This window comes from Dendropsophus ebraccatus, chromosome 2 (genome assembly GCF_027789765.1).
Source record: "Dendropsophus ebraccatus isolate aDenEbr1 chromosome 2, aDenEbr1.pat, whole genome shotgun sequence".
NCBI lineage: Eukaryota > Metazoa > Chordata > Amphibia > Anura > Hylidae > Dendropsophus > Dendropsophus ebraccatus.
Genome location: NC_091455.1, coordinates 35,309,328 through 35,336,720, shown reverse-complemented (window position 1 = coordinate 35,336,720; position 27,393 = coordinate 35,309,328). Strand labels below are relative to the sequence as shown.

Sequence of the window (27,393 nt, the reverse complement as noted above, 5' to 3'; positions counted from 1 at the left end):
CTGTACAATGTTTAGGTAGGCGGCACATATCCCAGTAACGTCCACATCATGCCAGGAGCAAAGGCTTCCCAGCAGATCATCGCCCAGAGCATCACAGCTTGTCTTTTTTCCATGGTGCATATGGACGCAGTTCCCTCCTATGTGGGGCACATGACACGTCCCTCCACGTGATGTAAAACAGGTTATGGAGATCCTTCAGCTGCTACAAAACTACAATTCCCATCATGCTTAGAAAGGAGGGTGGCAGGTTCTCCCATCCCTACATCAGGATAGCCCATGACCACAACATATTAGTACCATCTCACGTTCTGGAAATACTGCGACCCAGGTGTCTAGGGAGGTATGAACTTGGTCCTTGTCGTAGTGCTCAGATCCTTACACCTTTCTGTGCACCAAACACATCATCTTCACTTGTTCAACCCAAGCCGCCATGGTCACGAGATGATCCTTGACTTGTCAATGGTTTCAATGTTATGGCCGATCGGTGTATACAGGTCTGAGAGCTAGCACATTGCTTAAAGGGATTGTCCCAACAAAAATCTTTTTCTTTCAAATAAACTGATATAAGAAAGTTATATAGATTTGTAATTTACTTCTATTAAAAAATCTCAAGTCTTCCCATACTTACTAGCTGCTGTATGTCCTGCAGGAAGTGTTGTTTTATTTTTCATGGTGTGTAGGAAGACTCCGAAGTTCTTGCTCAACACACAGGTTTATTCAGCGTGCTTAATTACAGCTGCACGCGGTTTATTTCACAGTGCTCTCTGCTGACACGTCTGGCCGAGACAGGAACTGTGTCTCGGTTTTATATGAACCCCCACAGAAAACCTCTCCTGCTCTGGACAGTTCCAGTCTCGGCCAGAGATGTCAGCAGAGAGCACTGTGTCAGACTGAAAATAAAACACCACTTCCTGCAGGACATACAGTAGCTAATAAGTATGGGAACACTTGAGATTTTTTAATAGAAGTAAATTACAAATCTGTATAACTTTCTGACAGCAGATTTTCGCTGGACAACCCCTTTAATTTTATTTAGTAATGTCCAACGTGTGGCTCGCCAGCTGTTGCTAAACTACAACTCCCAGCATGCCCTGACAGCCGAAGGCTGTCAGGGCATGCTGGGAGTTGTAGTTTTGCAAAGGTTGAAAGGCATATTGACAAGAAACAGTAACAAGGACAAGTCTCCATTACCAGCTGTTCTACAAGTCCTAGGTCAGCATTTATTAGCCCAAATATAGCGACTGTGAAGTTATAAACCCACCCCCCCATCAGATTATTGCTCCCCTTCAGCTCTCGTAACTAAGAAAATAACCCAAAACCCTGGGAGACGATCTACCCCAAGCCCCAGAAGACTGCGAGCGTCTAGCTAAGAGGCAGAGTTACTTACAGCTCTAGGAGGAAGCCCGGTATACACGTCTGAGATCCCCGAGCAGCAGCCGCAGCACTGGAGGCCACTCCTCAGTCACCGCACAGACATCTCAAGCTTTCCATACATCACTTCTTCCTGAGATCACATGAACGGCTGCCATAGAGGAAGCTCAGCTCCAACACGGGGAAATGACAACAGAAAGTGCTGTGCCCGTAACGTACGTCGCTGCCATCGCTGCCAGGGGGGCGGCAACCAATACATGTTAATCATTACTTCCTGAGACAACAAAGCTCGCTCTACAGCTAGTGACCTTTACCAGAGAAAAGTCTCAGCTCTGGCTGGAATGTCTCACAAGTATAAACACAAGGAAATCGGGATCGTTCACCATAGAGGGCGGCAGAGTGCGAAGAAGGACGGGCCGCTGCATGTACAGGACATCACCACAGGGGGCGTCACGCCTCGCTCCACGCTCATTCTGAAACACTCACTAGCTGATGGGGTTTTCCAATGGAAAATCATTGCAATGTAGAGACATATCGGTGTGATGTAACGTCTGGGCTGTAAAAAGAGTCCAGAATTACAATTATACACAGATTTTTAAAGGTATCACCAATATCAGAGCTATGACAGTCAATACTGAAAGAAATTTAAAGGGGAAATCTGGCAAAAAAATTATTTTAAATCAAATGGTTTCAAAAAGTTATATAAAACTGTAACTTAAACATCTTAAGTCTTGCAGTATTTATCAGCTGCTGTATGTTCTGCAGGAAGGGGTGTATTCTTTCTAGTCTGCCACCTCTGTCCGTATCAGGAACTGTCCAGAGCAGGAGAGGTTTTCTATCACGGAGAGGTGGCAGCAGAGAGTACTGTGTCAGGCAGAAAAGAATACACTACTGCCTGTAGGACATACAGCAGCTGATAAGTACTGGAATACTTCAGATTTTTAAATATAAGTAAAATAAAAAATCTGTATAACTTTCTGACATCAAATGATTTATTTTATTTTTTGCCGGAGTACCCCCTTTAAATGATTTAGAAAATCATGGCTACTTTAGTCCTAGAACAGCGCCCCTCTTGCCCTCAGTCTGTATGTGGTACTGCATTTCATTACTGTTGCAGTGAATGGAGCCAGGTTATACCACCACACACAACCTAAGGGCCCTATTACACGGGACGATTATGGTGTGAAAAATCGTTATATTGATTGAATTTAAACTATAATCGCTCTATGTAATTGCAGGCAACGATCGAGAAATCGTTTGTATGTCATCGATTTAGATCTGAACCTTAAATTATTGCTAATCGTTCGCTGTAATTCCATATTCGTTCACTCAAGTTCCACATTTGTTCACTAACTAACTGTACATTGTTCATTGTTTTGCTGGGATCAGATGGAGTAAACGATCACAGTAATCAAGTGATTAATCGTAACTAACTATTACAGTTTTGTGTAATACGGTGAACGATTTCAGTTTAACGATAAACAATCTCGTTTACGATAGTTTATCATAAATCTTTTAAAAATCGCTCCGAGTAATAGGACCCTAAGGACAGGGGTGTTGCTGTTATTCAAATCATTCATTACAGTGCTGAGAATATTCAAAGACTCTCCCTGCTGCCATCACCATATTGTAGATGATGCCGTCCGGTGGGTGAGGACTCCACTAGAGGGCTTCCACAGACATCACGTCCGTGAAACACAGAACGCGTGTATAAGGCCTACGAGTACATTCCTACAGGTAGTGGGTTGTACCTGATGGGCATATACTGAACGTTTGCTGATCAGGTGGATAGCAAACCGGCAGAGATAGCAAACCCGCAGAGATAGCTTCCCAGAACTTTGAGGGTGATGGCTGAGGGGTTCACAGATTACAGGTAGCATCAGATCACCTATAGAACACCATACATAGCCACTACATCTATCCTGAGAACACTGCCTATGGGAGTTATTAATATGCTGTATGTCTCTTCATAAAGAATGGTGGAGTAGGGACAGATATGAAGTCACATTACCTGATCCCCCCAATCGCATGGCTGTCTATGGACCAAACAGCTGCTTTAAACCCCCACTGCTTCTTAAAAAAATGTTTTAATTTTTTTGAAAGAAAAGAAAAAGTGAAAGAACAGCCACCTGAATCTATCCGGGGATGGGATTTCACTATGATGGTTATGTGACCTCAATGATACATCCTAATGACTTCAAGGAAGGTGACATGGAGCGATACACAAGGCTGCACAGTCACAGTGACCCAACATAATTCCCCCTGGTGGTAAGACGCCATATCCTTACATATTGAGTAACCGAGTCAATGTGAAACTGCAAGGGATGACTTTCCTCTTCTAGAGAAGTGCTGCGCTGTGTCATCATATGGTGTAACACCTGCACCCTCCCTACCGATCACCATAGGGTTCACTACAATGCACCTGCATCACAACCATAGGAGCTCAGGACAATACATGTCACATCCATTTTATTGCCACCTTCTTGGCAGCTTAGCTGGTGACGTGAATGTAGGTGACAATGCTGCGGCCAAGTCCTGGCATTAGGAGATTGCTGCTAGGTTGATGCCTATCCGAGTGACAGAAGTAGTCCCCTCCAGCTGGATGACGGCCACACTCTACATTATACCTCCACCTTCTTTTCTTTGCTAGATAAGTGTTGGGGCCGATGTGTAGATTTCGGGGACAAAGCCCCATCCCCTCGAATCTTTATGACTGGAGTTATCACGGTGCTTCGGCTATGGGTCCTATTACACGGAGCGATTTTTAACGATTAACACCTAACGATCGCAAACAAGATTGTTTATCGTTAACCTGAAATCGTTCACCATATTACACAGAACAATAGTCTTTAGTTACGATCGTTTACTCCTTCTGATCCCAGGAATATAATGAACAATGTGCAATAAAGGCCCTTTTTACACAGAAAGATTATCTGACAGATTATCTGCAAAAGATTTGAAGCCAAAACCAGGAACAGACTATAAACAGAGATCAGGTCATACAGGAAAGCCTGAGATTTCTCCTCTTTTCAAATGCAGTCCTGGCTTTGGCTTCAAATCTTTGGCAGATAATCTGTCAGATAATCTTTCTGTGTAAAAGGGCCCTAACACTGAACAATTAGTGAACCAATTCGGAACTGGAGCGAACGAATGTGGAATTACAGCGAACGATTAACGATAATTTTAGGTTCAGATCTAAATCAACGATCAGCGACATACGAACGATTTTTCAATTGTTGCCTGCAATTACACAGAAAAAATTATCGTTTAAATAACGATTTTTTGCATGATAATTGTCTTGTGTAATAGGGCCCTATGTGATACCTAAATCATGTAAATGATACGTCTGCCCGGGAAAATCTCCTCCTGATATAAGGGCTTTAAGTCTCCTGCTGACAATGCCTTATGACAGCGGCCTCGCTCAGATACAATCTCCAGCAAACTTCTGCGCAAGAACAGAGCCGGTCTGGTTGTAGAAAACAGATGGCACAGGCTGGAAAACACAGGACATCCTAGATGAAAGCGGCCATCGCATCCAAGAAGGGGAGAAATAATGAAGTGCCGAGCGGAGCAGAGACGCTGGCTTCTCTCAGAGTGACATGACGCCCTATGGATTTACAGGAAGCAGCGGCCGCGCGTCATCCACAGGAATAACCCGGTCACTGTCACTAACATGGGAGTCACATACTACACGAGACCTCAGGGATTATACGGGGGGAGAAAGTGACAGGTCATGTGCAGAGCATCAGACACGAGACATATGGGAGACAGAGGACAAGGGGGGAGAAATCAGCCGGATCGTATGGGAAACAGTCACATAAATAATGGTAAATGGCTACAAACCAACTGTATAATACACATAGATAACTGGCCAGTGGCTACCATACCCACTATAGCCAGATCCAGCGGGCATACTTGGAATAGCTTAAATCCCTCTTAAAGGGGTACTTGGCAAATCAACTGGTGGCAGAAAGTTATGCATTATTGTAAATTACTTCTATCTAAATAACCTAAGTCTTCCAGTACTTATCAGCTGCTGTATGTCCTGCAGGAAGTGGTGTATTCTTTCTAGTCTGACACAGTGCTCTCTGCTGCCACCTCTGTCCATATTAGGAACTGTCTAGAGCAGTAGTAAATCCCCATAGTAAACTTCTCCAGCTCTGTACAGTTCCTGACATGGACCGAGGTGGCAGCAGAGAGCACTGTGTCAGACTGGAAAGAATACACCACTTCATGCAGGACATACAGCAGCTGATAAGTACTGGATGGCTTGAGATTTTTAAATAAAGTAAATTACAAAAGTATAATTTTGATTTAAGAACAATTTCCTTTCTCTGGAGTTCCCCTTCAAGAGTTGACATGTGGACTCCACTGAAGTCCCCACTGCACATCAGACTAGCAGGTTGGGTTGATGTTTCCGGATATGTAGGCCCAGCTTTAGGGCTTTCTATGGCGTGCTGGATTATCAGACTTTCTGTATTACTGGAAATAGGATGAAGAAGGTTTCACAGTAAGAGGTAGACGTTAGGCTGTTGTGAGAAGCTGCTCAGACAGGATGTTTGTCAGACCTCGCATGTGAACGTGTGAACTTCCCTTTATACCTCGCAGTATAGTACAGGCCGTATTTCTTACACATCAGACACGGGAACAGAACATTTTGCTTAATTGACTTCAATGGAGAAGATGCAGTAGTCAGCCATGTGTGTCTTACAGGCAGTGCGGTGCGGCTTTTCCCACAGTAAGCAGTTCTAGGGATGACATTATTTATTCATGTCTTTAGAGTGGACGGTTTTCACACCAAAAACTAACCGCAAGTACATTTAACATGACGTGCCGGGCTGGGGGTGGGGGGGTCATTCCTTTCATGGAAGCTGCAATACTCTGCATAAGACATGCCTAGCACCTAGCATGTTTAATATGGTGTATGACAGCACATGGAGACACGGCAGCAATATAATGTGCGTCAGGAGGAGCTGCTGTAGTATCAGGCCGGGGGGCCTTCCCTCTTATACATTCCTCAGTATACTGTACCCCCCCCCCCTTCCCGATTGGGATGATCTAATCTTTTTATAGTTACACTGAACAGTATATTCCTGTGTGACTCTTCCAAACAATCGGTGAGAGGACGCCCATCGCTTCCCCTCTAACCCAAACGTCTATTTATGCCGCAAGGCATCGCATTGTTCCTCCCAGTGCTTCCCTGTCTAACCTTTGTACAGCAATTTACTGCTCAGCCTCAAGATGCAAGGTTAAAGATACCACTATATATACACTCCAGAGGGGGGATCCCACCTCCAACTCCTGAGCACATTGTCCACTTTCCAGTCTGACACAGTGCTCTCTGCTGCCACCTCTGTCCATGTCAGGAACTGTCCAGAGCAGCAGCAAATCCCCATAGAAAACCTCCCCTGCTCTGGACAGTTCCTGACATGGACAGAGGTGGCAGCAGAGAGCACTGTGTCAGACTGGAAAGAATACACCACTTTCAGCAGGACATACAGCAGCTGATAGGTACTGGAAGATTTGAGATTTTTAAATAGAGGTAAATTACAAATACGTATAACTTTCTGACACCAGATGATTTGTAAGTAAACCCCACTATGTTAAAGCTCCAGCATATACATCAACCCAACAATGAGAGCATATACTTCCAGAAGGACGCAACATGTAGCCGCGCACCCTTCGTATTACCAAGACATAAGCCCCTATTACACGGGGCGACTGAGGGGCAAAAGAGCGTTGTCAGTGCTCATTTGCTCCTCGTTCCCAGCTCACTGCCACAGCCATAACACGTGGCGGCGGCAGCAAGCGGGTGAGTTCTGGGGAGGAGCGGGTGAGTACTGGGGAGGCGTGGGGGGGCTGTCCGGGTGATCGCTAGAGGATAGCGGCAGTCTGCTGCCGCTGCTCCTACTGCAGAGCGACAGCAGCAGGTCGTTGCTAAATAAGCCGTTTGTCTTTCAGCGTGTTGAAAGACAAATGACTGCAATGATCAGTCGACATCGTTCATGTCAGCTGATCACTGCTTTTTACTACACAGAACGATTATCGGCCGAATACGGCCGATAATTGTTCCATGTGATAGGACTTATAGGCTTAAAATGTAATGGAGTCTAAAAACGAGCACACACATTAATGTCATAAGAAACCACTGACTTTGGTGGGACCAGCTAAACATCTAATGCAGGGGTAGGGAAACCCTGGCTGTCCAAGCTGTCAAAGCTAAAGCTTTGGCTGTCCAGGCATGATGGGAGTTGTAGTTTTGCAACAGCTGAAGAGCCAGGGTTCCCTACCCATGACCTAATGTATACACTTCTCCCATAGAGAACACACACATGCATGCACAGCAGAGTCCGGTAGACATATGCATATTGGGGGGGTATTGGGAGAGACAATATATGAACAACAAATATAAATCTGTTCTTATTCCATAAAATAATCCCCCATTATCTAGTAATCACTTCTAGTAAGAAAAACGTTGACTCCTGCTATGAGGACAATGGAGGCGGGGAGGGAGGGGGCAGACGCTCGGCAGCCTAGAGATAGACTGTGAATACACTGGAGAGGCATTTGTCACTAACCGGGTCCCAGTAGAGCAGCTTCTAGGAAGTGTCATCTGTAAGCGATGTATTACATCATGTGTATCCTAATGCTGCTGACTGGAGACAATGCACTGGACACCATCAGCAAGCAGGCATTACAATAGCAGGGGCATGTATAGGACGATGCCTGGCACACAGCCATGCAGTCACGGCACACCTCTGTAGGACGTAGACCACACATATTTCATGTTGCACTTGATGAAAGCTGTAAAGCAATTTCTTCTATGTGATGCACAGACGTGCGCTCGGGCTAGAGATCCCAGAAAATACAGCGTATCCCGGGGCGGACGTGTCTCTGTGACAACCGATGCCTTCTATAAATAACGCCTGGTTACCATGACAGCGCACAATAATAGAGCGCCAGGAGTCAGGACGCACACACCTAAGTACATAATGCTTCCTAGACGGCCCCGCTGCTGGCCGCTAAGTGACACATTAGCCGTGTTTTCATGGCCGCGGCTGAACGGGCCGGGGCGCCAACAATTAGGGGCCATTTTCTGGTGTGTATTCTGCAGGGTGGTCGAGCAGGATGGGATTTGTAGTAGAACAATTGCGGTCGGCAGGGTGCCTGCGGCTGGGTTTATGTTCCTAATAAGTTGGCGGTACATGGAGCGGCTGGTTTGGCGTATGTTCCCATGACAATGCTGATCAGACGGGAGGACGGCCTCCTATTATTTCTCTGTAATGAGATTTTCCCCGCACACAGTCAGGGTACATTACTGAATGTGCAAAATCCTCGGCAAAAAAAGCTTCTCTCTTCTTCTAATCCTTGTAATTACCGGGAGACACAGTCATTGGGCACCGCCGGCAGCCATAGGGCGCAGGGTGATGGAGGGTCAGGAATAATGGGCATCTATAGTAATGGCCACCCGCCTGCCGGGTAACTCAAGGTAAAAGTCAATGGTTCAGAGATATAGGGAGAAGGTACAAATCACTGTGCCAGGGATTACATACTAACATCGTATGCTGCGTTTACAAGGAACGATTATCGTTTGAATTTCACGATAACGATTGCATTTCAGCGATAATCAGCTCGTGTAAACAGCGAACGATCAAACGACGGGCGAGAAATCGCTCATTATGATCTTTCAACATGTTCTCAAATCGTTGTTGGACGTTCACTGAAAATTCACAAATCGATTCGTGTAAACAGTCTGTCACCGATTTACCCATGTGTGAGATGGGCATAAGTGATATTAAAACGATCGCAATAACGAATTTTCCAAACGCAGCATAACACTATTAACATCCCCTAAATGGCACCTGGGAAGAGATGTGCTAGGGTTCAGAGGCCACAAATCACATACCAACACACAAAGGACTAAAGGCCCTATGACCCCAAACGATTATCGGCCGTTACAGACAATAATCATCTTATGTAATAGAAGGCAACGATCAGCCGACATGACCCATAAATACTGCTCCACCTGTACAAAACCACACTGCGTGCATACCTACTGATCCGCCAGCATACCCTAAACCAGTGATTTTCAACCTTTTTTGAGCCACGGCACACTTTTTATACTTAAAAAATCCCGGGGCACACCACCAACCAAAATGGCACAAAATGACACTAAGGGTACAAACACACACGGCATATACGCTGCGTATTTACTGCTGCGATACGTAGCAGATACGCAGCAGATTAGATCTAAATAACTGAACACAGTATCAAATCTGCTGCGTATCTGCTGTGTGTGTTTGTATCCTAAAACAGTACATATTATACATATAGTTAATAATATAGATTCTAAATGTATTTATACTCACTCAGTGTGAAACCTGGGCCTGTTTTCTTCTCCCCCCTGTGCTTCTCTCCACCATACTTCTCCCCCCTACTTCTCTCCACCATACTTCTCCCTCCTACTTCTCTCCTGTGCTTCTCTCCACCATACTTCTCCCCCTTGCTTCTCTCCCCCTTGCTTCTCTCCCCCTTGCTTCTCTCCCCCTTGCTTCTCTCCCCCTTGCTTCTCTCCCCCTTGCTTCTCTCCCCCTTGCTTCTCTCCCCCTTGCTTCTCTCCCCCTTGCTTCTCTCCCCCTTGCTTCTCTCCCCCTTGCTTCTCTCCCCTGTTTCTCCCCCATTCCCATGTTTCTCTCCCCATCCCCAGCTTTCTCTCCCCCATTGTTTTCTCCTGTTTCTCTCCCCCATCCCCAGGTTACTCTCCCCCCCTTCCTTCTCACTTCCTCCGAGATGGTCGCGGCTGCTGTCCACCTCACCTACTGGCCGCCCGTAGGGCCCGGACGTGCTCCTCCAATCAGCGGAGACCGGGAGCTTGGTGCGCTGTGGCGGGCCGTAGCGCACACGTTGATTGGATGCATGCATCACGGCCCGCCGCAGCGCACCACGCTCCTGGTCTCCGCTGATTGGATAGGAGGAGCACATCCGGGCGCTACAGGCGGCCAGTAGGTGAGGTGGACAGCAGCAGCGGGGCGATCTGCAGGGGCACCATAGTTTGGGGAACTTTCCCCGCGGCACACCCGACTATGTGTCGCGGCACACTGGTTGAAAATCACTGCCCTAAACCACACTGCACCAATAAATACTGTTCCATCTGTATACCCCAACACCACACTGCACCAATAAATACTGTTCCACCTGTATACCCCAACACCACACTGCACCAATAAATACTGTTCCACCTGTATACCCCAACACCACAGTGCACCAATACTGCTCCACCTGTATACCCCAACACCACAGTGCACCAATAAATACTGCTCCACCTGTATACCCCAACACCACAGTGCAACAATACTGTTCCACCTGTATACCCTAAACCACACTGCACCAATAAATACTGTTCCACCTGTATACCCTAAACCACACTGCACCAATAAATACTGTTCCACCTGTATACCCCAACACCACAGTGCACCAATAAATACTGTTCCACCTGTATACCCCAACACCACAGTGCACCAATACTGCTCCACCTGTATACCCCAACACCACAGTACAACAATAAATACTGTTCCACCTGTATACCCCAACACCACAGCGCAACAATAAATACTGTTCCACCTGTATGACATAACAAGGATGGGGCCCCACTCCTCACCAGACTGAGCTGCACCTCACAGATTGAGTTGTGCTACTTTAAGGGAATTCTCAAAGCAACATCACCAAGCTATGTTACAAGTGATGTACGGGTGAACCAGCTGTGGGGGTCTCAATACAGATCCTGTAGGTGGATAGTAAATTATTTATTACCAGAATCTTCTAAGAATAAACAAAAGGTTAGCCATGCTCGGGAGATGAGGAAAAAAAAGTTTCGGAATCTGTTGGTGCTATATAAATAATTATTATTAGATATGCAATATGCAGGGTTACGGGGTGGAGCCTCGCTTTCCAAACGGGGAAAAATTAAAAATCTGTACAAATTTAATCCATGTGTATGTGGTGCTATAACCTGCAGTGAATTTCCAATGTTGTCAACTGAGCGTGTAAGTGTGACCTTCTGGAAACATACTGATGCAACCTGGTATAGCGGAAATGAATAAACCTGCAGACGTATACTTATAGTGCCAGGTATAAAGTACTTCATAAGCATCAACCTAAAAGTGAAGTGCGTATAAATCATCACATGCATGCATAAAAACATCACACAATACATCCCATCCAAAGGCCCAGGAAACCGCAACACTGTTAAAGGGATTTCAATACATACATAGCCCTGGAATCAGCAGGAGTGTCAGCAGCCATGCCGACCCAGTGACATCCTGACAGCAAAGTGTATGTCCAGGGAGCATGTCCATTCACAGAACAAGTAACCAGATACCGAACTCCACCACTCATATGGTTAGGGTGAAACATGAGCCGACTCCTAGTCCCCAGCCATCCAGGTGATTTATGAAGATATCAACACTACAAACAAGATAAAATATACATGAAAACTGTACACTCCCTGTAATGACTACACAGGTATAAATGGGCCTCCTCAGCTCAAAAATAAATGGGCCTCCTGAAATACTACTGGAAACACAACAACAATACTACTACTTATAGGAATATTCACTGAAAAGGAACTTATAATTAAGCGCCACTCTTGCCCTTGGTCTGTACATGGCATTGCAGCGTCTCTCTACTCACGTGAATAGGTCTGATTTGCAATAGAATAAAAAAGAAAGCAGACATGTTTTTCTAATTTCAGACAGAGCTTTCAAAAGGAGAGCTCACCCCTTGTGCAGAAGACCAAACCACAATCCTGTATATTTTTATCACTAGAAAGTCAGGTTTCGGAATTCTTCAGGTTAACAAAGAGGACAAAAGTCATAAAAAAGAAAGTAAGCGGTGGAAGTAACACCAGCACTGAAAAGGCTCAAACAAGCAAATGCTCCAGGACACGGCTGACAAATGGGGTTATGTGCAGAGTATGTGCTGGAGATTTCCACACATACATACGGTAACATGATGGGTACGTGTTATATGGATGAGAATTAATAAACCCCCCCAAAAATCTAAATCTACAAAGCAACTAACTCCCCCCCCCCCCCCCGCCCCCCACTGACTGCCAGGCATGGGTGCAATGCAGTGTGTAAGTGGAGTAGCCCTGACAACATGGCGCTGCCATAACTCAGACTTGTTTATAGGCTTCCTGTCCATGGAACATTACCTCCCCCTGCCAAATCACATCCTCACTTCCAGCTATTGTTCACAGAATACATTGCATTTTGACAGATATCTAAACAACTACATACCTGCCTGTAAATGATAGTTCCCCGAAGAAAATAAAATCCCTCCAAAAACAAAAAGTGCTCACTAAAACAGTGGTGAAAATGTATTACCACTGTCCTAAAGTTATACAGGAGAAGATTAGAGGAGACGGGCAGAGACTGCTCCCCACTGTGATAGATCTGCTGGATATACCTGGACGTGTTAGCTGCTCCTCTTCTCCTTACACACTCTCAGCTAGCCTGTTCTACGCTATTATTCTGCGCCTTGAGGCCATGTTCCCACTACGTAAGCTCGGTAGTAATTATGGCTGTTGTAACAACTGGCGTGATTACTATGGAACTTACAAAGTGCTGCCTTCTTAATCTTTCAGATTATCGTTAAATCGTTCAAATCTGAACGATAATCGTTCGGTTGAAATGCAGTTAACGATTAACGACCGAACGAGAAATCGTTGATCGCTTTATAAGACCTAGACCTATTTTTATCGATGCTCGTTCACAAAACGTTCGCATTGAATAAGACGTCGCTCGGTCGTTCGCAGTAGATACGAACACAATAGGGAAGAAATGGCGAAGAAAAAACTATCGTAAATACGATCATAAGTAACGATTATCGTTCCATGGAAATGAGTGAACGTTTTCAGGTCTTTCGCAATAGAGGTCGTTGCGTATGCGAGCGATAATCGTCTGGTGGAATAGGACCCTAAGGAATCCTGGCCGAAGTGTATACACGTGAATAGTGGCCGCAGAAAACCCTATTAGTTCACCGATCGGGTCACGGAACGCCCAGTGTCTTACAAAGTGTGAACATGGCCCTAGGATGCGTTTACATGCACAGGATCCGCAGCAGATTTGATGTATATTTAAAAGCTGTGTTCAGTTATTTAGATCAAATCTGCTGCGGATCCGCACCATCAAATCCGCTGCGATACAGTACGTGTGAAGCTACACTTAAGGGGTAATCCTGGATTAGGAAAAGCACAGCGCCACCCCTGCCCCGCAGCTCAATTCATCTCTATGGAGCCGCCAGAAAGACGATAAGCTCTTTCTGGCTGCTTCATAGGAACGAATAGAACTGGGGGTCATATGCTGTACCCGCAGCGCTATTCAAAACAAAGCAGCCAGGGGCCCGATACGGAAATCAGCGGGTGCTACAGAGGTCTGACCCCCCCCCCCCCCCAATCTCTTACTAGACAGGTAGAGGCAAGATATTTTTCTCTGGAAAACTTAAATGATCATAGATCATAATTTGCCTAGAGACTCACATCTTACAGGTACACACCCCAGGCCTTTTTCTTCTTAGGCTCCCCCTCTCCTGCGCAATGACTATGGCCCACTTACCGTAATTGTCACTGTTTCTGAGGAGGCTGTTACTAGAGACAGATTTCCTCTGACAACAGGCAGTGGGTAGCAAACGGTAAGGAGGACACCAAGTGGCCAAGACTATATATAGAGCCATTTTTGGTAAATTAAGTGATTTACAAATGAGTTAGAGATCATAAAAACTATCACATTGAGTATGTGTATGCTGTTAATGACATGAAGCCTTTCCTTGGCCCTAATATCTATAGCATCTCTAAAATAAGCCTAGCCCTCGTGCAACCTTAAGTCCAAACATACCTGAGGTGTCAGACTCTTTTAAGGCGTTGTATATATCTTTAGTTACCCATTGCCTTGACCTGAATTCCAAAAGTTTAATATTGGCCAAAGGCTTAAAAAAAGAATAAACCAGCGCTCTGCATATTAATCTAAATACTTCTGCTTAAAATATTTCTCCTCGGTTGCCTGGACACGTAAATAGCAGCGACTTAAAAAAGAAAATATGCATAAGCTTTTAATAGACGCTGTATGAGGAAGAGGATAAAGTGCAAAGTGACGGGCCGGAGAAGACTACACAGACACCGGTACAGACCAGACAAACATTCCTCTCCTATGACTGTATTTCTCCTCCCCCATGAATAATGCAAACACAGGTTTATGCAGCGATTCTCAGGAGATCTGTTCCTCAAAACATGCGGTGCTTTCCAAGATTTCATTATCACTTCAGCCACAGCATACGCCCCGACGTGATGAACAGGAGAGCCACATTGAGAATGACATCAATATTACAGGAATGGGGAACCTATGGCCCTCCAGCTGTTGCAAAACTACAATTTCCATCATGTCTGGACAGCTATAACAGCAAGGCATGATGGGATAGGTAGTTTTGCAAAAGCTGGAGGGCCGAAGGTTTCCCCATCCCTGATCTAATAAAATAAACTAAATCAACTGGTGTCAGAAAGTTATAGATTATAGAAAGTTAAGTAGATTTGTACATATTGTCTATTTAAAAATCGTACAGTACTTATCAGCTGCTGTATGTCCTGCAGGAAGTGGTGTATTCTTTCCAGTGCTTTCTGCTGAAATCTCTGTCCAAGACAGAAACTGTCCAGAGCAGTAGCAAACCCCCATAGAAAGCCTTTCCTGCTTTAGACAGTTCCTGACATGGACAGAAGTGGCAGCAGAGAGCACTGTGTCAGACTGAAAGGAATATCCCACTTCTTGCAGGACATACAGCAGCTGATAAGTACTGGAAGGCTTGAGATTTTTAAATAGAGTTAATTTACAAATAGGTATAACCTTCTGATGCTAGTTGATTTAATAAATATAGAAATGATAATAAATATATTCCAGAGTACCCCTTTAAGTCCTGGGGCTTGATCCTCTGCAGTTCTGTCAGTGCCCGGGTTCCTGCTGGAGATCAGGATTTAATGAGCAGTGCGGACTGTAACAATACCAGGTGAGTATTGCATACAGAGATTATCTTTCTATCTATATAATTTTTTTCCCATTAGATCAGCCCAAACTATTTTTACATACAACTTCTAGACTTCTAGCACCAGACGCCCCTTTGAGGTTGGTATTAGAAAGAATCTGAACTAATTTAAATTCTCAGCAATTTCTGGAGAAAATGAGAGCAGACAATAGGGATGATTGGATAAGCGCAGATAGCTCAGAGGTATAGTATTACCCTATTATGCAGCGTAAAATTTGTGGAGTCTATAAAAAGGAAAACTCTGGAGATAAAGGGGGAAACATCTTCTCTGATAACATACGGATCATTGTCTAATAGACAGAACATAGGAAAACTACTACAGAAGAGGAGAGACTTCCCTGAGCATAAAGGGCTAGTCACTAGGAGGATGCTAGGCACCATACACAAACTGTGTAATCCCCCCCCAGGCTGTTTCTGCAAGAAAGCTGCCATGTTTTCCTAAGCATACTATTACGCGGAACGATAATCGGCCGTACCTGGCCGATTATCGTTCCATGTAATAAACACAACAATCAGCCAATGATATAGGTTTGTACCTATAATTGTCGCGCGACGACCACACATCGCTACGTGTAATAGCAGTGCACGACCGGCGGCGGACGATATGCAAACAGAATACATTACCTATCCATGTTGCACTGTGCTTCTCACCGGGTCCCGCATGCTCGGCCTTAGAGCGGCCTGTCTGAGCTGACAGGCCGTGGCAGTCCCGGCCAGTGATTGGCTGAGCAGCCTGTCAGCTCAGACAGGCCGCTCTGAAGCTGGAGCGTGCGGGACTCGGGGAGAAGTAGAGCGCAAGAGGAGCCCTGCAGCATGGATAGGTAATGTATACAGTTTAAGCAAGGGCTGCAAGGACATCAGTAAGGATGTCCATGCAGCCCTTGTTAAACGATTATCGGGCCGTGTAATAGGCCCAGTAAACAAGCGCCGATATAGCAGGGACTGGTAATACTATCTGTATACTCAGTCTATGGAAGAAGATCTGGCATTTCTCAACAGCTACACCCCCATGGCTGTATATCCTAGGAGGACACCCAGCTCTCTGCATGGGTCAGGCAACTAATGGCTTCATATCTAGAGACCTAATGAGAACAATATATCACGGTGAACGCTGGTGGGCAGATTGACTAGAAACATGTAGCTGCGGCTACTCCCGGCTCTCCAGAGGAGCTTTACATCCCTTTAATAATTAACCTGAATATCGGACACATTCCAGTGGAAAAACCAGAAACAATAGAGAGGTTTATGCTGCGAGCGTCTCCCGTCTCCCCTACGCTGGGAAGGTCCGCGGCAAATAACATCTGTACTTTATGAGGATCCTCAGAGTAAACCATCTGCCATCTCTCAGCAGCCTTATTAGGCCATAATGTGAGAAGAAGAGTTAACAATCTCAGCGCAGGGAGACAGATCTCACTTACACATCAATAAAGTTAGGTCTTATGACTTGACGGAGATAAGGCCGGGGCGAGAAGGAAACTTTGGCCACATTATAGATTCGAGGCGCGTCGCTTCTCTTAACTGCTTTCCAGGCGTAGGCCATAGATTTTGTAGTGGCTGTGTTTGGTATTGCAGCACAGTTTTATTCACTTAAAGGGGTTATCCAGCGCTACAAAAACATGGCCACTTTTGCACCACTCTTGTCTCCAGATTGGGTGGGGTTTGAAACTCTGTTCCATTGAAGTAAATGAAGCTTAATTGCAAACCACACTGAAACTGGAGACAAGAGTGGGGAAAAGTGGCCATGTTTTTTTAAATGAGAAGAGAGCTGCAGTACCAGGCACAACCACTACAATATATATGGCGCTGTGCTTTCTATAGCAGCTCAGTCTTCATTTGAATGGTTGCAGTACTGGGCATAACCACTACAAAATGAATGGCACTGTGCTGTGACAAACAAGAGGCTGCGGCATCTCATGCCTTTAATCAGAACCCATCGATCTGACACCAAAGGCCAATGCTAAGCCCTTAAAGTTTGATCAATTAAATAAAATAAACGTCACAGGAATATCCAATTTCACCACATGATTATAGGAGTATTACTCCAGCATGGCCGCCTTCTGTTAGTGCTGCCATCACATTACACACAAATACTCGCTACAGGTCCATGACACCAGGGTTACATCTGCAGCTGCTGTAAAGCTATCCGACCATGATGCCCTGGGAGGAGAAAAAGTGCTCGGTAATCAGATTTAGCTCCTGGGCAGAGTACAGTAAAGGACAAAGCATGGCAGACCACTGACTGATGCCAGGAATCGTTGTAAGCTGTACACAGCCGGCACGTATAGCTGCCAGTGCGCCTGCCGCTGTCAGATGTGAGGGCCACATTCAACATAGATTTCTTTTGTATTTGCCACCAATATCAGAATAGAAGCTGCATTCTACCCTCGGTGTATCTACCCCAATTCCCATATATATCCACGTCTATCTGTTAAGTGTTATGACTTACACATTCTGAGTATTCCCACGTTAAAGAACTTGCAACCTCCGTAACCAGAGAGAAATAACACAGTCACTCCCCGACAACAGTAACCTCAGGACGTGGAAACAATGATGAGGTATGTGAGGCCACTAAATACTAGGCCCTGCACTGGATTTTATATTAGGAGCCCATATCAAATAAATGCACTATGGTATAAACCAGGGACAGGGACCGGAACCCCTTGGCTGTTGCAAAACTACAATGCCCAACATGGCTGGATAGCCGAAGGCCCCCAACCCTATGGACTCCAATAAAGTTACACAAGGTGATATCGTCAAGTCTGACCAATAAAAGGGCCCTTACCAATGTAGACTATATGCCCACATTATACGGAAAGGGAATCCATGTGATTCCTATGGTGCAGTAATACTTATATGAAGAGATAGAAATACCTTGCAGAGGGCGGTGTAAGTTTCCGGAGCTTGGTGCTCCTCAAGGCGTTCCAATCTATAGAGAAATGGAAGCAGGAGGGAAGTAAGACAAGTCTGAAGACAAGGAGACTGGGTGTAAGTAATGGAGAGACTGAAGACAAGTTGCAGCCGGAGGAGGAACAATAATAAAAGAACTGGATGACCCAGTAACTCTGCACACAATGACCTCTGGCACTGGTAATACACAATGTATGCAACGTGACTGCAGTCAACACCATGCAACAGTCAATTTAAAATGTTATATGCCACCACTCTGTACTAGGTAAACAGCAATACAATCAATAGTGGTGTGACGTGGGAACGGTTACAAACTCAGGTACTGCATGTGAAAGAGCTGGAAGATGAACACCAAGAGCCCGGCAGGCAAAGGGACCGCTGGCGGCTGGTGTCTAACATCTGGTTTGTTTATGTTTATGGAGGAGGGGAGGGGGGGAGGCGGAGGACGAGCGGCACTAGCTGCTACAGGAGCTTCTGATGTCCGAAGAAGTCGTGCGGAGAGGACACCTGACCAGAGACTGCTCCAAGACAGAGCAATGCTGGTTTAGTGCCATGTCCTTTGCTAAATATTCCCTGTACCACAGGTGGCAAACTGCGGCCCTCCATCTGCTGCAAAACTACAAGTGTTGATGGGAATTGTAGTTTTGCAACAGCTGGAAAGCAGCAGTTTGACGCCCCTGCCCCACCCAGTGAAAATACCACTGATAATTCTTGGTGACTAGTTCTTTCGGCAGTCACAACCATCCAGCAAGTCATGTGTGTAGAACCAGAGAGCTGCAGCCCTCTCTCCCCTCTTCTGGCTGGGTGCAGGGAGCAGCTAAATGACAGCGGCCATTACTGGCAGCTACTGAACTGTACAGATTCTTCATAGGAACATTTAGTCCCTGCCCGCTCCTCCCCTCAGAGACGGATCTAACACAATCTGCAAGGGTAGAGGAGGCTTTGTTCACACTGGCATCATAGCTGCTGTGACCTGATCCCTAAGGGACGTCATACAGCATTGTTTGTGGAGCTGATGACAGGTGCGATATGTTACGTCCCCGGCGAGGACACGCTGGATGAGAAGAGTGGGAGGTGACCGTGCCCATTTACACCCACACCATCAGCCTGATCACACAACGGCCCCACTTTCTGCTACTCTCAAGCAAACTCCATGGAAACAATCTACAGCTATTTTTACCTCCTTTCATCCCAACCATCATTCTTCTTATTTATTACTGAACTAACAGAATTATTCCCGAGAGCTGGCTCCATACACTGGAATTAGCTGAAGGTCTAGAGGCCAGAACCCCCCATTATAGATTTGTAATTTACTTCCAGTACTTATCAGCTGCTGTATGTCCTGCAGGAAGGGGTGTATTTTTTTTTTACTGACTTTTTTTACTGTGCTCTTTGCTGCCACCTTTGTCCATGACAGGAACTGTCCAGAGCAGGACAGGTTTTCACTGGAGATTTGCTACTGCTCTGGACAGTTCCTGACATGGACAGAGGTGGCAGCAGAGAGCACTGTGTCAGACTGGAAAGAATACACCACTTCCTGCAGGACATCCAGCAGCTGATAAGTACTGGAAGACTTAAGGTTTTTTTTTTTTTAATGTAGAAGTAATTTACAAATCTATATAACTTTCTGAAACCAGTTGATCTCCCATGCCAACTCACAGAAGGCATTTAGTACATGAGTAATTGCTGCCCCCAAATTAGAGCCCTATGTCAAATGTCATCCGAATCTCCTGGGGATAGTACCATATCTCACTTTCAGTCATGTCTCCCTTTAAGACGACAGCAGCAAATGAAGGTCCACCATGTATTATTAGACAGGAGGGAACAGCTTCTGCTACTGAAACTGGCTTAAAAAACACAACAGGCTTTGTGGTTGAGCAGAGGAGGAGAAGAGTGTTCGAGTGGTGATGGAATATACTAGGTCCTGCCCAAATTTATTCCTACTCAGTGCAAACCACAGAGAAAAACAGCTCAGAGAGAACACAACCTACAAGCCGTAGTGCTATTGTGGGCTAGGGGTGTGCGACATTTCTTTACAGCATACCTACGCTCATCTCTAATGGGTAAGGACGGCTGATAAAGTCCACACAAATCCACAGAAGACCTTCACCGGTAACCTCAGTCTAAGGGGCCTATTCCGGGGAGCGATAATCGGCCGATTATTGCTCCACGGAATAGAGAGAACGATCAGCCGATGATAGTGTCATCGGCTGATCGTTCATTTAGGTTCAAACCTAAAATCATCGGTCGCCACCCGCGCATCACTAGGTGGAATAGCGGGCACGGCGGGCGATTTCGCAATCATCATACATTACCTGTCCAGGCGCAGGTCTTCTTCTCCCAATCCCGGGCGGCAGCATTAGCTTTGGAGCGGCCTGACTGAGCTGACACAGCACTCAGCCAATCACTGGCCAGGACCGCCGCGGCCAATGATTGGCTGAGCGTTCTGTCAGTCTGCTCCAAAGCTAATGCTGCCGCGCGGGATCGGGAGAAGACCTGCGCCTGAACAGGTAATGTATGAGACAAGGGCTGCAGGGACATCGGCAACGATGTCCCTGCAGCTCTCGCTAACGACTGTCGGGCCGTGGAATAGGCCCAGTAAACAAGCGCCAATCTAGCAGATCGGGCCCTGCTCGGCCCGTAGAATAGGACCCTAATGGTGCGTTTACACAGGCAGATTTATCTGACAGATTTTGGAAGCCAAACCCTGGAATGGATTTAAAAAGGGAGAAATCTCAGTCTTTCCTTTATGACCCGTTCCCTGTTCATGGTCTGTTCCTGGCTTTGGCTTAAAAAATCTGACAGATAAATCTGCCTGTGTAAACGTGTAAACGGACCATTAGGGTCCGTTTACACAGAAAGATTATCTGACAGATTATCTGCCAAAGATTTGAAGTCAAAGCCAGAATCAAACTATAAACAGAGGTCAGGTCATAAAGGAAAGCCTGAGATTTCTCCTATTTTCAAATCCATTCTTGGCTTTGGCTTCAAATCTTTGACAGATAATCTGTCAGATAATCTTTCTGTGTAAATGGACCCTTAAAGCATAAATGGAGTCCAAATGGTAAGGAAGACTACTCGAATTCTATAGCCAGCATATCACGTGACCAATGCATCTTTATTCCATACATATACAATGGACTAATCACAAGACTGAGAAGGGAGCTCATATACAGAAAAAAACAATGTGCACGGTGTTTGAGTTTTCTGTATAGTTATATGGCGGCATTCCCATGACACATCAACACGCAGGGTTATAAAGAGGCGGGATGGGGATCCAAACAGCAGATACTGGAGAACGGTGAAGAACTTTAAAAACAAATAGCTCAAAAAGTTAACCTTGACTATCTTGTTTTTTTTTAAGTTGTTCCCAACCACTTTATGGCGCCATCCAACTAATACACAATCTGGATGGACACAAGAGCATGTCGTACTCAGCGCCCGGACGTCATCTTTACTCCAGCCACGACATACTGTATGTTACGTGGCTTTATGTTCTGTTGTAGGCTCAGGGCACAGCTGGAATCTACAATGGGGATGGCGAGAACGTAAAACAGGAATATTCGGCCGACTTGCAGAAATTCTTTCGAGGCAACAATATAGATTCAGTTTCCAAGCAGAGGAAACAGATAGTTTCGCTTTGAACGCGGCAGTGGCCACACCCGGACAGATGAAATTGAGTACACTGCCATGACTGCAGGGGAAGCAGCTGACTCCAGGCTGACAGCAGTATTTTAATCCAGCTATGAGTCACGCCAGCAGGGCTGGGACCAAACATGGGATATTAACTCCATGTCTAGCGAGAACTGCTCCGGCCGCCGCTGAACGCCTGCAAAGTGTCCTGGATGCATCACTGTAAATAGGATCTACAGAGCGATAAGGACACCCAGGCCAAGCTTTATCCAATATTCATGATAAAGCCTTTTAAACTGGCTGTAAGTTTCTAGTTACTCACACAGCTACTATAACCTAACCCTTAGTGTCCCATTACACTGAGAGATTTTAAACGACTAACGATCGCAAACAAGATTGTTTATCGTTAACCTGAAATCGTTCACCACACTACACAGAACGATAAATCATTAGTTTTTATCGTTACTATGATCGTTTACTCGATCTGATCCCAGCAAAACAATGAACAATGTGCAATTACACTGAACGATTAGTGAACAAATGCGGAACTTGAGCGAACGAATGTGGAATTACAGCGAACAATTAGCAATGATTTTAGGTTCAGATCTAAATCAACGATCAACGAAGATCTATATCAACGACATACGAACGATTTTTTGATCGTTGCCTGCAATTACCCAGAACGATTATCGTTTTAAATTCAAACGATTTAACGATTCATCCCGTGTAATAGGGCCCTAAGGATTTTAAAGGAGTCAGCACATCATTAAAATATATATATATAAACCTTACAAGGCAATTTAGATCCATTTTAGTTTGGGTATAAGAGCGCTACACGGTGGTAATAAAGTATAGTTATGTGCACGTCCATGTAGTGTACCGAGTTGGATCAATGTTTTCAACCTTTGACATTGGCCTTGTATTATAGGCTTACTGCTTGTCCGGGAATATGCTCATTAGCACACTGTAACATCAGCTGAAGAGAACACCCGCAATGTGCAAAACTTGTCCCTTCTTTTGATACCACCATCAAGTTTATGAGCCAACATAGTCATCGCATTTTAGAGTATTGTCCCTAGTGGTCGGCTGCTATGTTGGTTTATCTATTAGACCACCAGCAGTCTCTAGGGACTATACAGCAATGTTTCTCTCTCTCTCCAGCCTACAGTTCTCAAGCCATGGTGGGGATTGTAGTTTTGCAACAGCTGGAGAGCCACAGGTTGGGGAACCATGCTCTAATGCAGGAGTGTCAAACACAGGCACTTCAGCTATTGCAAAACTACAAATCCCATCATGCCTGGACAGCTAGAGCTAAAGCTTTGGCTGCCCAGGCATGATGGGAATTGTAGTTTTGCAGCAGCTGGAGGAGCGAGAGTTTGAAACATGTGCTCTAAAGCTCCCACGCACCTTTGATAGCTGTCAGCCAAATAATTATCCCTTAAGAACTATTCAATATAAATGCATGCCCAGCTGTGAGTGCATATAAACTGAATGCGGAGAGGAGAGTAAACTGCTGCCAGACACCTCTAGTGGTGGTTTATCTCACCCTGAACAAAAGGATGGGGCATGATGAAACCAAACGGGCTGAACCTTCTCCCTCCTGTACATCCTCACCATGGCCCAACATCTGCCACTGCAAAAAAATTGCAACATTCCCCCATACATATAAGATAGCTGGCTAGTCATGCAAAAATCAGGTCTGAGTAAGGGGCCTATTACCCGGGACAATTATCCTTTGTAAAATCATAAGATCGTTCGGATTTGAATGATAATTGTTTAGTGTAATAGCAGACAACGATTAAACTACCAACAAGAAATCGTTGGTCGTTTGATAGAATTTGGACCTATTTTTATCGTTGATCGTTTGCATGAAATAAGATGTCGTTCGTAGTAGCGGCGAATGCAATAGCGACAAAAAGACGATCGCAAGAACCATCATCGTTCTGTGTAATCGGGTGAACAATTTCAGGTCGTTCACCATAGCAGTCGTTTGAGATTGTTTATTGGTAATTTCGAAAAATCGCTTCGTGTAACAGTGAGCCAACATGCATGGTTGCTTTAAGTTCTTTAAAATCTTTTTCAGTCTTCTCCATTGTTGCTGTGGCTTCCAATTGGCTGTCCAAGCATGATGAGAGTTGTAGTCTTGCAACAGCTGGAGGTCAAAGGTTTCATAACCCTGTAATAAATGATCACCTGGGGGTCCCAGCACCAGGACCCCCAGCTACTCCTGACTTATCTAACTTAAAGGACCCCCTCCCTCTGCAGCGTCCCCAGTGACTCTGGGCAATTACGGGCACATTTCATGAGGTCAGTCACATAACTAATCCTGTACAGTCTCGGAATTGACTTGAGCAGCCTCTTCTCGGTCAATCAAGTCTGTAAGCTCCTAATACAAAGTCTTCCAAGATTAATCCCTCCAGTGACTCATTCACTTTCAGGGAGGATGCAAAACGCATGAATGAGAAATCCACTGAAAGAGGAGAAAGAAAAAAAAAAAAAAAAGTATACCTATAATTCTATATAGGGGTGCAAACATTTCAGGTGTACCTCGTGTAGGTCTGGGCTTTGCTCATTTTATCTCTCTTCATGTGACGACAACTCTATGGTACTTGCGATGGAGTAGGCTCTAACAATACTAAAAGCCGCATCTCTGTATATAAACTAATACCTGCTGTATATATAACCTGGTATACACTCTTATTCCAAAGAAGGGATTTCTGGTTATATCCAAATGAGATCATGGATATCCACACCGTACAAGACGACATTCACATCACACACAATGCAAACTTCTATGCAGGTTTCTCAGGAACGGCTTAGTGAAATGACGAGGGAAAAAACCTTCCTTACACCCTGGCAAGGAGGACAGATGGAAACTTCCAGCCGACGCTGTAAACAGAGGAGACTGTGAGGGCCATTCACATGTGGCTGCATTACATGGAGGAAACTATCAAGAATACAGATATTAGTGGAGGCAAACAGCAGCCCCAGGGCCCAAGAGGTCCTTGTGGCCCCTCACAGATACTGCTTGTCATGGTAACACTGACCCCAGTAACAGTGTCACATATACATATAGGCCGCTGGGAGATTGGGCACTGTCATTCACTGACAGCAGGGACTGATCTAATGTAGCTGGGAATTCACCCGCAGGTGACAACCCCCCCATACGCAATAAAGCACCCACAATTCCCAGACAACCCGTGACACACAGTTTTTATGCAGAAGAGAACTAGGCATTACTTCTATCCCTTAGACAGTGAATTGCGGCTTTGTAGGCTTGGGTTTGGCAGCGTATTTTTAGAAATGGGTAGGATGTTATAATCTAGTTTGTCTGATGGAAAAAAGAAAAAAAAAACACATGTATAAAGTCAATTTCATCCAAAATGTGTTCTTACTGGCTCCAACATGTGATATACAGCCTGAGGCTACGGCTATGGTGTTGGGTCGGCATTAAAGGGGTACTCCAGAAGGAAAAAAATATATTTTTCGAATCAAATGGTTTCAGGAAGTTATACAGATTTGCAATTTACTTCTATTTAAAAGTCTTCTGGTACTTATCAGCTGCTGTATGTCCTGCAGGAAGTGGTGTATTCTTTCCAGTCTGACAGTGCTCTCTGCTGCCACCTCTGTCCGCGTCAGGAACTGTCCAGAGCAGGAGAGGTTTTCTATGGGTGTTTGCTATTGGTCTAGACAGTTCCTGACATGGACAGAGGTGGCAGCAGAGAGCACCGTGTCAGACTAGAAGGAATACCCCACTTTCTGCAGGACATACAGAAGCTGTTAAGTACTGGAAGACTTAACATTTTTAAATAGAATGTATCATTTACAAATCTATATAACTTTCTACCAATAAATAAATATATTATAAAAAAAAAATAAATCATTTATTTTTTTTCTGAAAAAATAACTCTAAGTCCTAGTCCGATGACCTGAACTAACAGCTGAAACTTAAAGTCAAATACATTCTTTAAAATTTTTCAATTCATACTGTACAGTACAGTTCAAAACAATAATAGTGAATAGGGAGCCGAGGCCCAATTGCATTTTTCTTTTATTTTCTACATAGTTATTCCCCTTCTACAGAACAGACTGTTCTCATCTAGACCCGACATTTACTACACTCACCATCCAGGCGGCTACGGTGGATGACCCCCACTATCACAATCTGCCCATCAACAGGAAGCCCTCTCCCCAGAGACTGTCAGTGATAAGTCAGTGTGTCAACAGGCAAAAAAAAAATACATCTACCAAATGGGTTTTAATTCTATGGATTAAATCACCTAATCCATCTGTAGCCAAACAAGGCAATCCAGTAAACCCTAGCAACACGGAAGATTTTTTTTTTTTAACATTTCTAAATTGTCACCCCCCCCCCCCCCCCCCCCCCCCTCCCGATAGAAAAAAAAAAAAAAAAAAAAAGAGAAGCCCGGTCCTGGAAAACATTTCTGTCTCCCACACACTCATCCCATAGAGAAGACAGAACAAAAGCAGCTAAATAACACGGCTGCAATGTGGATTTTGTGCCTTGTCAGCCCCTGCTGATCTTTAAAGTCTAATACCCACGTAGCAACGCAACACGTGCGCCATCCGAGCCTTAGGAATGGCTTACATCAGTGTGTCCTCAACCTGAGGCTCTACAGCTTTTGCAAAACTACAATTCCCATCATGCCCGGACAGCCGAAGGCTGTCCGGGCATGATGGGAGTTGTAGTTTTGCAACCAGTTCCGGACACGCCGACTTATAGTGTCAACCTGGAAGGCATAGATTCATTCCGTGAACAATTTTTTTTCCCTCCATTCTCTGGATTGGTTGGGGTTGAAGTAGTCCCATCATAAAATAAACCCTCTAAAAATAGAATCCTTTGATCAGCTGACGATCCCTTAAAAAAAACAAAAACTAACCGTAGTGTTGTATGACTGCCACTAATAGCAGCAAAACAGACAAAAATTATACAACAGATGTAAAATGGATGATATTCTGGCAACTTGTCACGCTTTTTTTTCCCCCTCTATTTCCTAGGAAAATCTCCAGAAAAGATGATTTGTGACCGACTCCGTGATGACACTAAACATTTGGCTCTTTGCAGTTCACAGTAGTAAAATAAAGAGCAGCGGAAAGGGCAAATTTTAGCGGGTCAAATGGGGGGGGGGGGGGGGGGGGGGGCGGCTGAGTTGGAAGACTATTTTGAGAGAAGGACAAATATTAATCTGTGGGGGGTTTTCTTAATAAGGAAAGAATTAATTAACTATTATAGTAAAAGGGAAGCAAAACCAAGTCACGTGGGCCCAGAACTAGTCTCCCCCCATTACAAGGCAACATAGCCCCAACTTTCTGCTGCTCATCTAGATCAGGGGGTGTCAAAACTGGACACCCTCCAGCTGTTGCAAAACTACA

At 45.0% G+C, this 27,393-nt stretch overlaps 1 protein-coding gene across 3 annotated transcripts in view; it reads right to left on the bottom strand.

Moving 5' to 3' along the window:
• The window catches only part of RNF19A (ring finger protein 19A, RBR E3 ubiquitin protein ligase), a 64,074-nt gene that overhangs the window by 27,269 nt on the left and 9,412 nt on the right, over nt 1–27,393 (bottom strand). Inside the window, exon 2 of one of the 3 annotated variants that reach the window (XM_069957330.1) lies at nt 18,331–18,385. The exons of 1 other annotated variant lie outside the window; for it this stretch is intronic. The gene's annotated coding sequence lies outside the window, so the exon portion shown is untranslated. Of the gene's footprint in view, nt 1–1,387; nt 1,595–18,330; nt 18,386–27,393 lie in introns of those variants that run through there. One more of the 3 variants, XM_069957329.1, reaches the window with a different exon arrangement.